We start from the raw sequence: 18,134 nt of genomic DNA on the forward strand, positions 1-18,134 counted from the left end.
TGCGTAGAGTCGAGTCGGGACGAGTTGCGTGGAGTCGGGTCGAGTTGCGTAGGATGTGTCAGGTCCAGTTGCGCGGAGTCGGGTCGAGTTGCGTAGAGTCGGGTCCAGTTGCGTGGAGTCGGGTCAGGACGAGTTGCGTAGAGTCGAGTCAGGTCCAGTTGCGTGAGTCGGGTCAGCTCGTATCAGTCACCCCCTGCGCTGCTTGAAACTAATCTTTGGCCACAAAGCACCGAGCGAGTTGGTAACCCAGTTTAAGGCTTAACACTTAACCACTTTGATCTCTGCCGCTTGGTAACATAAAAGCCAGAGAAGGTGAGACTCCAAGTGTGAGGCTGTAGCTGTTTCCTGGAGGCAGTGCATCCTAGTGGTTCCAAAGCACTACAACTGTCCCACAGAATTGATAACAAGTGAACCTCATAGCCTGATCCTCCAATGAACCTTTTAACATCAAGTACTGTGTCTCCACAGGAAGTAAAGGTGTCCGAGGAGTTACCGTAAGCCGGGGTATCCAGGAAGCAATGGACCCCCTGGCATCATAGGTCTCCCAGGACCCACTGGGCCCTACGGCAAGCCAGGACCTCCTGGACCACCTGGACCTCAAGGACCTCCAGGATTAATCGGCTTTCCTGGACAAACCGGAGATCCAGTAAGATAAAAGTTGACTTTAGAATAACTCCCTGTTACACCTCTGAACAAACTGTATTCTGCACTAACAGCAGGGCTCCAGAGTACGCCCAACAATCTGTCTCGTGTGACTACATTTTTTCTTGGTCACACTGGTGCACCTAAGAGGACACAGGACTAGCCGCATCTCTATCTGTCTGGATGTATGTTTTTTCCCCCAAAACTCGCTAGTTGGTGGTGCAGTGTTGACTTCTGCCAGTGAGCCAGCTAACTTCCGGTTTAGTTTTAGTTAGTTTAGTTTCTAATTTTAATTTGGGTTAAATAATAATGTGGCTCTTCTAGTCTTTTTAAATGTATTCGACTGAATCAAAGTCTGATTTCATTTCGCATTTGTGATGCTCAAAACAAAGTTTTCACTGTTTCACAGCTGCTAGGAAAACTGACTTCAAAGCACGCCGAGTGCCGGTTGCCCGATCGGTACCGCACATGTGTCGTAATTTCAAAATAAAAGTCCCGTTTATTTGCTTATTTGTTTGTAAAAAGTTGAACAGAACAGCAGATATTTTACAAATATTAAGTTGGTTACATGGCCTGGTATGTGTTAGAATTTTAAAGATGAACAAAATAGGAAAATATATGAAAAGATCATTTTTTTCATTTGAAATAAATTAATATATTACAACATATTTAAATATGTACAGTCTCAATACATATTTTACAGTACGACTTATAATAGGCTGACGCACTGATAGCCGTACTCCTGCTCTCTACCTGCGACTTGCATCACGCCTGTGGGACTGCAGTGCAGTCGCTCCCTGGGCTGCTGGGTGCAGCTTGCGCCGCGGGACATGGACCCCATGGATGCCTGCATGGAGGTCTAGTTGATAGTGCTGTGTCAGCGCCAGATACAGAGCAGATAAATTTACATTGTATTTAACAGGGTTCTACAGCTCGAGACCCCAGACTAAAGTAATGAGTCATTTTCTGTAGCCACTTCTGAAAAATGGTAATAGGTTCAAAATCAGGTTTATTTGGTGAGAAATTCTCATCAAATTAGAAAAACATGAAGTATCGAGCTGATAAAAAAACTTTTAGCATGCTTGTTTCAGCTGTTAAAGAGTCTGCAGGGGCGCACAGCAGATTAAATGCTAGAACAAAAGAACCAGACATTTGTCTTTTACTATTTTATTCAGAAATATTGATCTGTTCTTGTTTGTCGTTGCAGGGGGACCTGGGATGTCCGGGAAAACCTGGAAGACCCGGTCCCCAAGGATGTCCTGGACCCAAAGGTAGGAACAAACCCCTAACATCATGACGCAGCAGATTTATGGGACATTTTTAATTTTAAATGCCTTTCATACATAAAATACATAAAGACATCAAGGATTATGTCTCTGATTCCTTGACTGTCTCTACTCGTTTAGTGTGCAGGTTGTTGTAAGTATGTGTTTGTGTTTCAGGTCATATTGGAGAGTCTGTCGGTTGTTATGGTTCACCTGGAGACAGGGGGCCTCCTGGAGAGTCTGGGCCCTCAGGTGATGATCGGGTTCTGGTTTTGCGGCAGAAATTTGTAGGAAACAGGAAGATAAGAAGATAAGATGATCAGCAGCTTGAACCTGAATTTACAAACAGTAAAATAACAAATGACTGTGTTAAATTGGGGTGTGACGAGACACTTTTTAGCATTAAACACTTCATTTCCTGCATTCAGGCAAATTTTATGTTTAATTTTACAAGTTTATGGTGAAAATTTTTCTTTTATGTAAAGAGAAACAGAAAATTCAAGTGGCAGGTGACAATTCACACTCAACAACCTAACTAATAACCCAACTCTACCAGAATCTAAGTCAGTGCTGCTCTCAGATCTGTTTCTCCTGTAGATCAACATATTTAATCTCATCCCTGCTGAGTCAGGATTCAGTCTTCCCTCCTCTTTGTGTCTCTGTTTGGGGAAGTCACCTCTTTAAATGGGATTGTGGCTTCTTTTCACCTCAATGTGAAATTATTTAATGTTAATTCAGTTAGAAACTCCTGGACTTTAACAGCTCCTGTGTTTCAGCAGATTTTCTGCTCATGGTCAAAACTTTCTGCACATTCAGAATCTCTCCCACAGATCTGGGTTCTCTGACGCGTCCAGACTAACGTCGTCATTTACTGAGAAGTCTAGCTGCCCTTACTCTGCGCTGCATTACGTTATTGATCCGCTGGTAGTAACGTTATCCCCTTCAGACCGTTTGGCCGACGCAGGTTGGGACTGCATGTTGCTTGTGAAACCTAAAGTAACACTTGTGATCAGGCAGAAATCTCAGCACAGATCCACACAGGTTAACTTCAGCAGCTCATAAAGCAGGCTGCTCTTCAGTTTTTAGATGGTTATGTTGCAAAACTCTACCAGCTACGTTCCCACTCGTCACAGCTGTCTGCACTCAAGCGGTGCGGTTCAGTCGATAACTATCAGGGCGTACGCCGGTGTTGCATCAGCTGGGCGGAGTTGAACACCCCTAGTGTTAAATATTAATTTATAAATTCTAAGGAGAGAGAATCTGTCAGTGAATGTGATCTTTAGTGACTAAAGACGTGTTGTGTGAAGCTGATTGTGGTATCAACCATCATGTGAGTTTCTAGAGGAATCAGCTGGGGGTTTTTTCTCTCAGGGCCACCTGGACCTCGAGGAGATCCTGGAGGACCAGGTTTCAACGGGCTCCAGGACAGAAAGGATGCAAAGGAGATCCAGGCGATCATGGAGAAAACGGTGAACCAGGTACAAAAGCTCAGCTGGACCAAACCAGTCTTTACACCTTCATTCTGTAACATGAGCTGAGTCATGTACCATGCGAAACCGGTAAAGCTGCTCCGTCGTTCCCGGATCAGAATGGTAGACTTTTAATGTGAAAAACACCAGGAAGTGTTCAGTGTTGTTGGCGGTAGTTTTATTCCTTCCCTTTGTTTGTGCTGGTCACAAGGTGCCATTGAAGGCTCAGTCATCATTTGATGCAGGCTTCTCTATTAGAGAATTTATGGTAAATACATTCATAAGAGGCGGGACTCCTCATTTTGTGACCCCTTCATAGTTCAGTCTAATTCAACTTTGAACTGTCAAAGACATCAGCATTTTGCCGGTCTGAGACAGAAAGTGGAGCTTACTGCTGGTTTTTGGAAGCACAGTTTGTTGTGTTCATATTTATAAAATAAAAAAGCTTCCTGTCTAACCCTAACAGTGTCTGTCTGGTTTATTTCAGGTGTGTTCGGTACCCCAGGTCAAAGAGGTCGTCCGGGTATTCCAGGTCTTCCTGGTAAAGGGGGTGCCGATGGTCCTCCAGGACCGCCAGGCTGCCCGGGACTCAAAGGTCAGAACTCAAGCCAGAAATGCTGTCATGTCAGCCATGGAAGATTATTATCTTGGTGATTAGCAAAGAAAGACGTCTTCCAACCCGACAATAAATAACAAATAGTTACAGGAGTAGTTTCACTGTAGAAGGTTTCCAGGTGAGATGACTGTAGGGTGGTTGTAGGTGATACTAAGTGACCCTTTGCTAAGCCACGCCCCGAATACACAGCTGGCCAATCACAGCGCAGTATAGGACTCCCTCTAACTGAGGTCCGACACTTTCATGGCTGCGCTCCATTGACTCTGATGCAGAAAGAGTCGTTTTCCAGCTTTTTCTGGCTGTATTTTTCTAAGATCTGGTCAAACGCTGTTCCTGCGGCATCTTGTAATAATTACAGCAGCTACCAGAGAGGCTGAAAGGAGAAGGACGATTTATTCTCTAAACCCTGAAACAAATGGGGGCGCTATAGAGCCGTGAACCAAGATGGCAGCTTAAAGTGAATGCTCCGTGTAGCCTGCATCAAGATTCCAAAAAACCCAGCCTTTGAAGCGTAAACTGAATCGGAAGATGTCAAAATCTGTTGCTCTCAAGGATTGTGATATTTTCACACGAAAACGCGGTTCCCAAAAAACAGCTAAAACTGACATTTCGGTAGCAGGTCAAGACAACGTGGGGACTGCTGCTAGCACGGATAGCATGTGTGACCTCACCACGGTGTTAGCTGAACTTAGGTCATTGCACTCGGAGTTCACTGGATTTGGAACCAAGCTGAATAGCATAGATAATCGTATGGGTGAAATGACTAAGTCCTTCGCTGCTTTGGAGAAAAACATGACGGAGGTGAAGCAAAATGTAGCCACTAATGTTACTCGACTGGAGGAAGCTGAGAATAGGATCATGTCGGCGGAGGAACTCCTGGAAAAGAGCACGGTCGACCTTAACAACGCCATGAAGCGAATATCCTACCTGGATGCAAAGACTGACGACCTGGAGAACCGGGGTCGCAGGAAGAACCTTCGCTTGTTTGGCCTCCGGGAGGGCGCCGAGGGTCAGCGGCCGCTGCTGGAGTACATTCGGGAGGCACTGCCGCGTTGGCTGGAGACCGACAAATCCTTTGTCATTGAGAGGGCTCACCGCACCCTGGCACCTCCAAGACCAAACCAGCACAGAGCAGTCCTTATCCGATTCCTGAATTTCCAAGATCGGGAGTTTGTTTTCCGTTGCACAAAACAACGTAATATCGAACATGAAGGAAACAAACTTTTTTTCGCCCAGGATCTTTCAGCGGAGACCGTCCGACTACGAGCCGAGTTCAGCACCGTCAGGAAAGTGTTCGTTGAAAAAGGCATTTTCCGCGGGTTCCAATACAATCCATGTAAGATGAGGATCCTCCACAATGGGAAGCTGCAGTCGTTTTCATCCCCAAAGGAGGCTGGGGATTTTCTCCACAGACACGCCGGACAGGGCTGACTATGATGGTGAACTAGAAAATCAGCTGTTCAGACCTAATAACTGCACTTTAAGGTATTTTCTATAATACGTTCATAACGCATGTATGTATGCATATGTATATATATGTGTGTATACTGTTTTTCTCTCTTTTTCTAAACACATTAATACTACATACTTTGGTTAAACTTTATTTTTGAAAGGGAGACAATATGAGCAGATAAAGAACATTGCTGTTGAATAATTTCATGGAGGGACTATGTTAACATGTTCATATGGGTTTTATGTGTTTATCTCTTAATTTGGTGTATGCATGGTTTACGGACACCACTGCTGCTTTTTGAAGTTGGGTTTTATAGCTTAGCTACTCCCTTTATTAGTGGATTAGCACAAACCCCCATTTACTAATCTGAGTAAGGGAGGGGGCGGGGGGATGTAAGTGTTATGTGTCATTTTCAGGATTTTCTTTTTTATTTAGTTATTTGTTTTTTTAATTCAAAAGTTATCTGTATTTCATACTAACACAATGTATTGCTATATTAATACTCCTGAAAAAACTAACAAAGTATGGAACAAGTGAATACTCATAATGTCTGATATAAAATCACAAGTTGGAATGTCAGAGGACTCAGGAAAAGAATTAAACTAAAACAGGTTATCAACAGGATTAAGCAACTCAAGTCAAAAATAATTTTTCTTCAAGAAACACATCTTACAGATTGTGAATTAAAATTTGTAAAAAACAGATGGCCTGGCCAGGTGATACACTCATCATACAATAATTATGCAAGAGGCGTAATTATTTTGATCCATAGGAGTATACCATTCCAAGTGCTACAAATAAAAAAAGACCCGGCTGGTAGATACGTAATTGTCCAGGGTAACATCCTCTCAATTACTTTGAATTTAGTGAGTTTGTATGGCCCAAATGAAAATAAACCAAAGTTTTCTGAAGATCTATTTCTTACCGTATCCACTCTGCAAGGACTCTATATAATTGGAGGAGACTTTAATTGTACCTTGAATCCAAGTATAGATCGTTCAACAGGCTCAGATATCTATAAAGCTCAAACTAGACATTTAATAAATCAATATATATTGGATTTGAACTTGGTGGAAGTGTGGAGGGAACAAAATCCTGATAAAATAGAATTTTCCTGTCACTCAGGTATACATAAATCCCGTTCGCGTATAGATTATTTTCTTATCTCAAGGGAACTTTTATCAAGGATCAAACAATGTCAGTATGATAGCATAGTGATCAGTGATCATGCAGCTATCTCACTGAAGGTTTACATGGACAACTTTACCCACAAACAGTTCCGTTGGCGGTTTCAAGCAAGATGGCTACAGAACTCAAACTTTGTTAAATTTATAGGGGAGAAAATAGATAATTACTTTGAGTTAAATACAGATCAAACTTGTGCCACAATGGGATGGGAAGGATTTAAAGCATATATTCGAGGTGAAATCCTTAGCTATACGAGTACGAAGAATAAACAACAACAAAAGCAAATGGAAATCTTGGATAGGCAAATTAAATTTTGGAATTAGACTTAAATGCTAGCGATGACCCAATAAAACAAAGTGAATTATTACGTTTGAGAACTGAATATAATAAATTGTCTTCTGATGCAGCAGCAAAAAGTTTAATGTGGTTAAAGCAATCCTATTATGACCAAGGTGAGAAAGCGGGGAAGCTCTTGGCATGGAGAATAAAGAAAACACAGAGCGAAAGAGCAATTAATAGTACAGTGGGTACGGAAAGTATTCAGACCCCTTTAAATTTTTCACTCTTTGTTTCATTGCAGCCATTTTCCAAAAATCAAAAAAGTTCATTTTATTTCTCAGTAATGTACACTCAGCACCCCATCTTTACAGAAAAAAACAGAAATGTAGAAATTTTTGCAAATTTATTAAAAAAGAAAAACTGAAATATCACATGGTCATAAGTATTCAGACCCTTTGCCCTCGTGACACTCATATTTAACTCAGGTGCTGTCTATTTCTTCTGATCATCCTTGAGATGGTTCTACACCTTCATTTGAGTCCAGCTGTGTTTGATTATACTGATTGGACTTGATTAGGAAAGCCACACACCTGTCTATATAAGACCTTACAGCTCACAGTGCATGTCAGAGCAAATGAGAATCATGAGGTCAAAGGAACTGCCTGAAGAGCTCAGAGAGAATGTGGCAAGGCACAGATCTGGCCAAGGTTACAAAACATTTCTGCTGCACTTAAGGTTCCTAAGAGCACAGTGGCCTCCATAATCCTCAAATGGAAGACGTTTGGGACGACCGGAACCCTTCCTAGAGCTGGCCGTCCGGCCAAACTGAGCTATCGGGGGAGAAGAGCCTTGGTGAGAGAGGTAAAGAAGAACCCAAAGGTCACTGTGGCTGAGCTCCAGAGATGCAGTCGGGAGATGGGAGAAAGTTGTAGTAAGTCAACCATCAATGCAGCAATCCACCAGTCGGGGCTTTATGGCAGAGTGGCCCGACGGAAGCCTCTCCTCAGTGCAAGACACATGAAAGCCCGCATGGAGTTTGCTAAAAAACACCTGAAGGACTCCAAGATGGTGATAAATAAGATCCTCTGGTCTGATGAGACCAAGATAGAACTTTTTGGCCTTAATTCTAAGCGGTATGTGTGGAGAACACCAGGCACTGCTCATCACCTGTCCAATACAGTCTCAACAGTGAAGCATGGTGGTGGCAGCATCATGCTGTGGGGGTGTTTTTCAGCTGCAGGGACAGGGCGACTGGTTGCAATCGAGGGAAAGATGAATGCGGCCAAGTACAGGGATATCCTGGACGAAAATCTTTTCCAGAGTGCTCTGGACCTCAGACTGGGCCGAAGGTTTACCTTCCAACAAGACAATGACCCTAAGCACACCGCTAAAATAACGAAGGAGTGGCTTCACAACAACTCCGTGGCTGTTCTTGAATGGCCCAGCCAGAGCCCTGACTTAAACCCAATTGAGCATCTCTGGAGAGACCTGAAAATGGCTGTCCACCAACGTTTACCATCCAACCTGACAGAACTGGAGAGGATCTGCAAGGAGGAATGGCAGAGGATACCCAAATCCAGATGTGAAAAACTTGTTGCATCTTTCCCAAAACGACTCATGGCTGTATTGGATCAAAAGGGTGCTTCTACTAAATACTGAGCAAAGGGTCTGAATACTTATGACCATGTGATATTTCAGTTTTTCTTTTTTAATAAATTTGCAAAAATTTCTACATTTCTGTTTTTTTCTGTAAAGATGGGGTGCTGAGTGTACATTACTGAGAAATAAAATGAACTTTTTGGATTTTTGGAAAATGGCTGCAATGAAACAAAGAGTGAAAAATTTAAAGGGGTCTGAATACTTTCCGTACCCACTGTATAATGACCGCCCCGGGTGAGGTAACAGTAGACCCATCTGAAATTAACGATAGTTTTAGACAATTTTATGAAAATTTGTATAGATCTGATTGTTGTCGTACCTCGGAAGAACAAGACCTATTTTTGGACCAACTTCAGTTCCAGACACTCACAGAAGACACACAACAAGAGTTGGAAAGGAATTTAAGTATTGAAGAGATATCACAGGCCATACAATGTATTAACAGTGGTAAAGCTCCTGGGCTAGACGGATTTACGATTGAATTCTACAAAACTTTCAAAGAAAAAATAATAGTTCCACTTTTTAACATGTATGAAGAAGCATTTAAAAATGAGGTTCTCCCACCCACTCTAAGACAGGCTATGATCACTTTGATATTAAAACCAGGTAAACCTCCTGCAGAATGCTCATCATTCAGACCAATAAGTTTGATGGGGGTTGATAATAAAATAATTTGTAAAGTTTTAGCAAAGAGATTAGACCCCTTTATCTCACATCTAGTTCATAACGGTCAAAATGGCTTTGTACCAAAACGTCAAAGGGTTTCATAATATAAGAAGAGTTTTGAATATAATTCATGAGAAATTTGATGTTAAAGATACGGCTTTATTATCACTTGATGCCCGTCAGGCCTTTGACAGAATAGAGTGGTCATACTTGTTTAACGTTCTTCCGAGGTATGGATTTGGCCTCAACTTTCTCAAATGGGTTAAACTTTTGTATACAAATCCTAAAGCCAGTGTCTTGACAAACAACATAGTATCTAAACCTTTCACATTGGAACGTTCCACTCGCCAGGGATGCCCGTTATCTCCAATGTTATTTATTTTGGCTATGGAGCCCTTGGCAATGACGATAAGAATGCAAACTGATATATTTGGCATCCAGTTAGGAGATCAGGAGCATATATTGTCCTTATATGCTGATGATCTGATAGTCTTTTTGACAAGGCTGTCCGTCAGTGTCCCAAATTTAATGCAACAAATGGAGCTATTTGGTCGATTTTCTGGTTATGAAATAAATGATTCAAAATCTTCTATTCTATTTTTGAACAGGGACGAGAGGCTAAACCCAGTCATACAGACCCCGTTTATCAATGCAAAAGAGGGATTTGTGTATCTTGGTGTTAAAATTACTCCAGACATTAAAACCATTGTACCAATGAATTATGATCCTTTGGTTAGTGAAGTAAAGGAGTCTTTAAATAAATGGACAGTAATGCCCGTGTCAATGATTGGCAGAATAAACATGATCAAAATGAGCATATTACCAAAATTTTTATATCTGTTTCAGGCACTCCCTTTGCCTCTCTCAAAACAATTTTTTGATGAATTAAACACTGTCTTTAATAGATTCATTTGGAATAATAAAAAACCTAGACTAAGGCTTCGACTGCTGTACATGCAATATGAGAGAGGGGGGTTACAACTCCCTAATTTTAAATTATATTACTGGTCTGCACAGCCGCGCTCAGCCATATTCTACTTTGCAACTGAGACAACCCAGCATGGATAAAAATTGAACAATTAGAAACAAAACTTAAATTGAATTTGTATTTATATTCAGCATGCCCCAAAAAATTGGGGAAAATTACAAAAAAACCCTTTTTAAAAAACACAATTGATATTTGGTATAGGGCCCATCAGTATATGGGAAGTATTCCTCCCATCTCTCCTTTTTCGCCTATTTGGGGCAACACAGATTTTAAGGCAGGAAGAGCTGATGGAGGTTTCAAAATCTGGGCGGATAAAGGTGTACAGAAGCTGGCAGACCTCTATAAGGATGGCAACTTTCTTACATTTGAGCAGTTATGCCAAACATATAACATTCCAAAGAAACATTTTTATAAACATTTACAAATTAAACATTTCATTATGTCAAAATATAAACAGATTGAATCTGAACCAACACTGTCAAAATTAGAGAATATTATATTGCAAAATCTTGAAAGGAGAGGTCATATTTTTATTTTATGCAGCTTTACTAACACATGATGAGGAATCCGCCGCTGATAGGCTAGATGCATGGAGAGCTGACGTCCAAGAGGAGATAAATGTGGCAGACTGGGAAGCTGCATGTTTAAAAGCCCAAAAACAGTCAATTAGTACCAGGATGAAACTCCTCCAATATAAATGGTTGATGAGAACCTACATAACTCCGGTCAAGTTGAACCGTTGGTCACCTAATATCCCAGATAGCTGTAGTAAATGTTTTGATGGAAAGGGTACTCTTTTTCACTGTGTATGGGACTGTCCAAAATTACATCAATATTGGAAGTCAGTCATGCAGACTTTGTCAAAGATTGTTGGAGTAAACATACCTGCTGAAGCAAAAATATGTGTGTTGGGTATATACCCAGAGAACTGTGTTTTTAGCTCCAGACAAAAAAAACTGATTGACTTTGGACTCCTGCAAGCCAGGCGGTTAATATCTGTGTACTGGAAGAAAATGGATGTACCATCAAATCATATGTGGATGAAGGAGATGGCGTCATGTATTGTATTGGAACGACTCACTTATATTGTTAGAGGAAAGGGAAGAAATTTTGAAGAAATATGGTCACCATTAACTGAGTTTCTAAGACATTATGAAGGAAATTAAGAAAGTAAAGCTGACTGCCGAGTTGTTGTTTTTTTTTTTTTTTGTTGTTGTTTTTTTATCATTGTCTTTGTTACTCTGTTATGTGATGTTTTTACTTTTTACTTTGGGGATTAAGTTGTGAAATATTAAGCTTATCAAATTGTATGCTTGTCAAATGTATCACTTGCTTGTTTTGTTAAAATTCAATAAATATAATGTTAAAAAAAAAAAAACCTGAAACAAATCCAGAACAGACAGCCTGAATAAAACCTTTAAATCCATAATGCAACTGCAAAACAGCTCCTTTCTGAGATAGTGTTTTCCAACAAATTTTACAATATTTCTCCGGAGAGTGCAGTAATGGACAGTGGCAGCGTTGACAGTTTGTCGGACTTAGCAACAGTAACTAAGGGGGCGGGGCTTAGCGAAGGGTCAATTACAGTTAAATTTACTTAGGTGTTGGTTGTTTATGTTGTTACTGTGTTTATCTGACAGATGAAAGTGCACAGATGTTGAGTTTTTTGTGCTTGATTGTGGTGTCAGGTCCTCCTGGACCGCTGGGACTTCACGGACTGATGGACTGAAAGGAGTGAAGGGGGACAGGGGGACCAGAGGTATGAGTCTCTCAAGTTTTTTCTTCTATAACTGTGAGTAAATCTCATCGATATAATGCATTCCCTAGCCTCGGTGGGAACCTCAGTGTCCCGCTACTCGGCAGCCATCTTGGTAACGCCTCCACGCAGTTATTTCAGACAAGATCAGGCTTGTGTCTAAATGAATGGGGGGAGAGCCATAGTTGTGAATCCTGTGATGTGAAGTCCATCGCTCTCCGTATGCTAACTTCTCTCATCCTGCACCGCGTTGTTGTTTACATTTACATTGCTGCCTTCAAAATAAAAGCGCATAAGACGCCGTCTGTCGGAGCTGGATCAAATGAATGACGTGTATTTGATAATATTTGATACCATATTACCAAGAAATATTGAATTTAATTTACTGAAGGATAGCTCCTTGAGATGCAGCATCTCATTTTAATATTCATACCCAAATATAGGCGGGGTCAATTCAGTGATTTTAGCAAATAAAAGCCCGGGTTTTTAACCTAAGTTTTACGGTACTTGTGTGACGAGACGATCCATCTCCCCACATGTACAGTATGTATGAAATATTAAAGAAACAGCTTTCCCCACCTGCTGCAGTTGAAACAAACATTTTGTCCAAACCTCAGAGGGACGAAGGGCCTATAGTGAAGATGATTTCCTACTGTGTCCAACATTTAGATCAGGGTCACCAAAGATGTGGCTTAACAGCAGATTCAAAAATGAATCAAAGTAGAAGCATGCTGTTTGCGTGAAGCTTAATGAACCTCTGACTTGTCAAAGTTCAGTTAGAGACATTTTTGAGACATCCGTTCTTTTTTATTTAGTAAAATAAAGTTTGGAGTCTCTGGGACTTCCGTCAGCATCATAATGATAACGTCTGTCTGTCTGTCTAGGTCTGGGTATGCCGGGTCCTCCAGGTTGTTATGGTCTTCCAGGAGATAAGGGTCCTCCGGGTCCTCCAGGACACAAAGGCCCATCCCAGTCTGGCCCACCAGGACCCAAAGGCCCCCTAGGACCCAAAGGTCTGTAGCAGTGTGATTCTCAGAGTCAGGATGTGACTGCAGGTTACCCTGATCAATCTAAAGATCTTTAGAAGAACTTTAGTCTGACTCTCCATCAGTAATGTGTCTTTTCCTATTGTTGCAGGACCTCCAGGTGCTTGTGGGCCTCCAGGTGAACCTGGACCAGACTGTAAAGGACTGCTCCCAGGGCCTTGTGGAGATCCTGGTTGTCCTGGACCAGACGGAGATCCAGGTCAGACTTTCGTTCAGGTTAAATAAAGTTTAACAGAGAAACCACACTGGATAACCTCTGACCTTTTGTCGTTTCAGGGTGTCCTGGTGAAATAGGGGAACCTGGTATAAACGCTCCAGTATGTGGCGATGATGGGGACAACGGGTACCCAGGGTGCCCGGGGACACCGGGCACAAAGGGACCTCCGGGGTGCCCAGGACCGCCAGGTAACCCCGGAAATCCAGGAGAGAAAGGTGAGACACTCTCCATGTCTCTGAGATATCTTTGTATGAAGTTATCTGACATGTTACTGCTGACAGATCTTAACTTAGGGAAGATCCACCTTAAAGGAACTGAACCGTAGGTGTACACCGGAGAACTACCTAACCCACTCTGATTTCAGTGGTGTTCTGTTTAATGTGAAGATCCTGAGCTGAACAGTTTGAACTAGAAGAACTAGAGTGGTGGTCTGCCTCAGAACTAGAGTGGTGGTCTGCCTCTGAGGAACTGTCTCTGGTAAAGCTTTGACCAAATTCTAATAAATTCTGTAAAAAGTTTTATTTTGTGGTACATGATGATGCCGGGGCCTCTACGCCAAAATCACACCCCAGCCCAGCACCTTTCCTGGGGTGCTGGTCCTGTACTCAAAGCATTTTAACCTGCAGGTAACAACAGTACCGACGCTCCACGCTCCATTGACAGATAATGACTCCTGAAATAATGCTGCGTTCCATTTACCTCGGAAGGTGGAGCTCAGGAATCCAAGGAAACCAGAGTTGGATGCATTTCCTTTGCCACAAAACACGACAAGTCAAAGCAACATCGACCTGGTGTCGTCGTTAGCGACAGCAATCTGGCCAATTTGAGCAGCACCAGTTGATAAACGACACATCACGCAGCACGCCTATCGGCAACAGTAAGGCCGTGTTGTGAATACGACTTACAAAAATCAGACAAAAAAAAGACAAAAGTGCTACAAAAAAACCCCTGTAAAACGACAGCTTTTACTGCAGTCGATGTTCTCCGCAGCCATCTTGCTTTCTGAACTCGGGGTCCTCTGAGTTGGACCGAGTTGAGGAGCAGGAGCTAGGACACTGGAGGCCCTTCCATTTGTTACTTCCTGTCTCAGAACTTATTAGGTTGTTTACTAGTCAGTATACAGCACAAGGCTGCATAACGAAATGAAATGTGTTTCCTTCATGCGACACACACACAAACATATAATTAGGTGTAGGCCTGTATTAAAATATGGTAACATATAAAATGAAATAAAACATATATACAGTTATTTATATACATAAATACAGACAGGTTTCCACACCGAACATTGCACAGTGCATTTTTTGAATTTGCATCTGCTAAACAGCTGCAACCAGATGATCTTCACAATAACCAGTCTGACATTTGGGAAACAGAGAATAATGCAAAAAAACTAAGTCAGAGTACAAATGGAACGCACTGAAAAACTAACTCTGGGTTTAACTGACGCACTGTAAAACATGAAATTGGAGCACAGCTGGTCTTTGTTCCTTTGGTAAGGGGACACGGTGTAAAAGACACAGGATGGACTTCAAGGTGTCCACAAAAATGCAAAAACAGACTAATCACAGGAAACCAACCCGTCCTCCCTCCCCGACTCATCACATATGGACGCATGGTCGAGACCCATTTGCGTCAGTTTGTAACGCACTGGGGATCCCTGTAGCGTCATAGTTTGATGCAGTGGGGGAAGCCCTGTAGCGTCAGTTTGTGACGGTAAAGGCAGGTATATGATGTTTAACAGGAAAGACTGAATAAGGAGGTTGTTGGGGTGGATGGAGGACCAGAACCCGACTTTGAAACAGGAGACCGGGGTTTGTGTCCCGTGTGAAACAAAAAGTCAACTTTAAATATTTTTATTGAAGTTACGTGAGTTAGTTTGTGGCGATCCGTCATTATCATTATTTTCCATTATCTAAGATTCACTTCAAGCACCAGTCACACCTCCATTATGTACCATTAACAATCAGGCATACACCGGAGTTTTCAGCCCCTTTTACCTTTTAAAAAAATGGTGGCACTTACCACTACACCACTGGAGAAGAGGCAGTGTCCGTCTGGCTGTGTTAAGATCAATTGCGTAAGTTATGCAAGTGACGTAAGTTAACTTACGTGTTAAATGACTTTCGTAGTTATTTTAACCCAAACCAGGATCTTTTCTGAACCTAAACCAAGTAGTTTTTGTGCCTAAACCCAGACAAATTGTAACGTTTCACGGCTTTAATAAAGTGCCGTTTCAAAATGGTAATGTTTCGAAACTCTAACTGGACGTTCCATGTTTATTGTTGCTAACTTTACCGGATGTTGTATATTTATTGTTGCCAACTTGACTGCCGAGCCTTAAACGTCTAAAAATGACACTGAACACGTACCCAGGGCGTGACGCCAAAGGGCCTTGACCAAGCGCCAAAATGTGACGAGTCGGGAGTGAAAACGTGTTGCGGAAACACAACTCTGCTTGGTGTCGGACTTCAGCTTCTACTTTTGTATTTTTTATATGATCAGGTGTGCGAGGTTCTACAGGTCTGATGGGACTACCTGGTCATCTGGGTCCTAAAGGTTGTAACGGCCCCAATGGACCTCCAGGACCAAGGGGATCTCCTGGACCGATTGGTCCAAAGGGGGAGATGGGCGGAGTCCTCCCCTGCCCCACATACCCACCTACCCAGCTGGGCCCCCCAGGACCCCCTGGCCCCTGCGGTCCTCCTGGATTTCCCGGTCTTCCGGGAGAAACTGGCCAAAAGGGGTCCAAAGGTGAGGAACAGGAGGGTGAAGTGTTTGGTCTTCCCCTCAGAACCAGCTCAGGTTAATTTAACAGCTTTCAGTTTCAGTCTCAGTTCAGCTGATAATTAAAATGGTTGATGATGTTTTTCAGGCTTAAAGGGAGACACTGGGTCTGTGGGACAGATAGGGTCCGTGGGGGCCCCCAGGTCCAGATGGAAGCAGAGGACAGAAAGGCCTGTCGGGGGAGATTGGAATAGTGGGAAGCAAAGGTGAGACCTCCACCTGTCTGTCTCTCTGACAGCCTTTATCTGCCCGATTGTCTGTTAATGTTCCAACTGGTAAACAGTTTTTCCTCAGTTGAGTTCCAGTTTAGCGTTCATTAATTTCTTCTGCGTGTTAAGGTTAGTTACCCTGCCTTCTGATGGACACGTATGCTGTATTCCTAGTCTGAACAAGTTGTTATGGCGGAGCTAGTGAACCTGAGAGCAAGACTGCTTTAACACAGAGATCCCGCAATAAATGCGGAAAGAATGTCGGCCAATATGCCGCCTACGCTCATTCACACAGAACAAAATATTGTGTGCTTTCATATGGCGATCCCGCTTTCCGGCTTACTGACGGCTACAGCGTGACATCATTCCGCCTATGTTACTACAAACATTCCCGGCTCAGAGGCGGATCAGATCTGACCCCCTTTCCTGCTCTGTACCTTTCATACAGCACAGCGAGCCGGCATATTGACGTAATAATCCTGGAAAATAAGGCAGTCTGAAAGCGCGTTATTGAGAAAAAGAGAGTATGGAGAGGCCGTGGCACAAATATAAAAGAAACACTTGTGCTGAACCACACCCGTGTACTTTTGCTTACAAATTCCATAACTTTATTCACTGCTTTTGGTATTTTAAGGAGTTTCTAGATGGACAGATAGCTTTAAAGTAAACTGCTGCCGTGCAGTTAGCAGCCCTATTAGCTTAGCTGACTTTGCCCAGACTGTTTGTGTTTACACCCCTAGCACAGGAGCTTTGAACCCCCGGGAGGAGGAAATATTCAGACCCGGGCTCCAGTCAGCTACCTAATTGGACCTCTAGCTGCATGGCTAACTGAGCTGACTAGCTAATGGCAGCTACTTGAGGCGGCAGTAGCTCAGTCCGTTAGGACGGCTTGGAAACCAGAGGGAGGCACCATTTCGAGTCTAGCTCAGACCAGAGATACGGAGTGTGGACTGGCAGCTGGAGAGGTGCCAGTCCACCTCCTGGGCACTGCCGAATGTGTTGTTGCATGTGTATAGTGTGCCTTTTTCTTTTTCTACCATTCTTTTCTAGCATCAGTTAGCAGTTACTTTAGCAAAAAGTAAAGCCATCGTTCCATCAAGAAACTAACAAATTTTTCTTGAAAACTGAAAAAGCACTTTGTGCAAGACATAACGAACAACCTCTAAACACGGAAGAGTCCAGAGCAGAGAAGTCTCCACAGCCAGACCTCTCCACACTTGTTGTTAGCGCTGTGTAGAGAGCGGTCAAATAAGACAGACTGAGCGGGGGGGTGATGTCCCTGTACTTGAAAAGCTAATATTCAGAGTGGTCTGAAGCTTTCTGCTCACAGGGACTCTTTTACATACGTTAAACCTCATCAGATTACCAGTCACACTGTGCCCGTGAATTTAGGGTCCAGCTCGGGTTTTTGTGCAGTGCAGTCTCCTGTGTGGATTGGTTTTGTTCATAAAACTTACTGTGATCTGCGTTTCTCAGGTGATCGTGGTCCAGTCGGTGACTGTGGTTCCCCCGCTACATGCAGAACCGTAAACTCTGGCTTCCTGTTGGTGATGCACAGCCAATCAACGGAAGTCCCGCCCTGTCCAGCTGGCATGAACGCCCTGTGGGAAGGATACAGTCTGCTGTACCTGGAGGGTCAGGAGAGGGCTCACACGCAGGACCTGGGTATATAAACACACACATACTAAGGTTCCCTTGCTTTTCCATGATCCAGGCCTTTTGGTTTCACAGACACTCCAGTGCCGCTGCATCCTCGTGACCCAAATTTTACTCCAAACGTGATCCATCCCCTGGACAATGCAGGACGCTCTTCTGCTTACAAAGTACCATCTTGCTGTGACCTCTATTGACAAAAAACAAACTCTAGTGTAAACAGTTGGTTAAAGTGCATCAG

At 42.9% G+C, this 18,134-nt stretch overlaps 1 pseudogene; it reads left to right on the top strand.

Moving 5' to 3' along the window:
- The first annotated feature begins 496 nt into the window (after positions 1–496).
- Positions 497–17,853, top strand: LOC119888107 (annotated as a pseudogene).
- The last annotated feature ends 281 nt before the right edge of the window (positions 17,854–18,134 follow it).

The sequence above is a fragment of the Micropterus salmoides genome, unplaced genomic scaffold (assembly GCF_014851395.1).
Source record: "Micropterus salmoides isolate LMB-PRFRI ecotype aquatic unplaced genomic scaffold, ASM1485139v1 Ms_hic_scaffold_495, whole genome shotgun sequence".
In the NCBI taxonomy this organism is placed as follows: domain Eukaryota; kingdom Metazoa; phylum Chordata; class Actinopteri; order Centrarchiformes; family Centrarchidae; genus Micropterus; species Micropterus salmoides.